Consider the following 222-nt stretch of genomic DNA (forward strand, 5'->3'; position numbering starts at 1 on the left):
CCTAACCTAACCTACCGATTGGGGTTTTGTCCGTTGGGGTATTGTCCATTCCCCGCCCGGTTTGACCCACCCCACATAAACCGTCACTTTTTTATCTAAGCTCCTTGTGGATGAAGGGTCATCCCTGTCACCCGCCCACTCCCTGGACAAGAAGAAGTGTAGCAAGACACAACAGGAATGGTGGATGATTTTCCTCACTCATGTCACAGAACAGTTTGTTTG

Source organism: Oratosquilla oratoria, chromosome 4 (genome assembly GCF_046742065.1).
Source record: "Oratosquilla oratoria isolate Oo_2021 chromosome 4, ASM4674206v1, whole genome shotgun sequence".
Taxonomy (NCBI): domain Eukaryota; kingdom Metazoa; phylum Arthropoda; class Malacostraca; order Stomatopoda; family Squillidae; genus Oratosquilla; species Oratosquilla oratoria.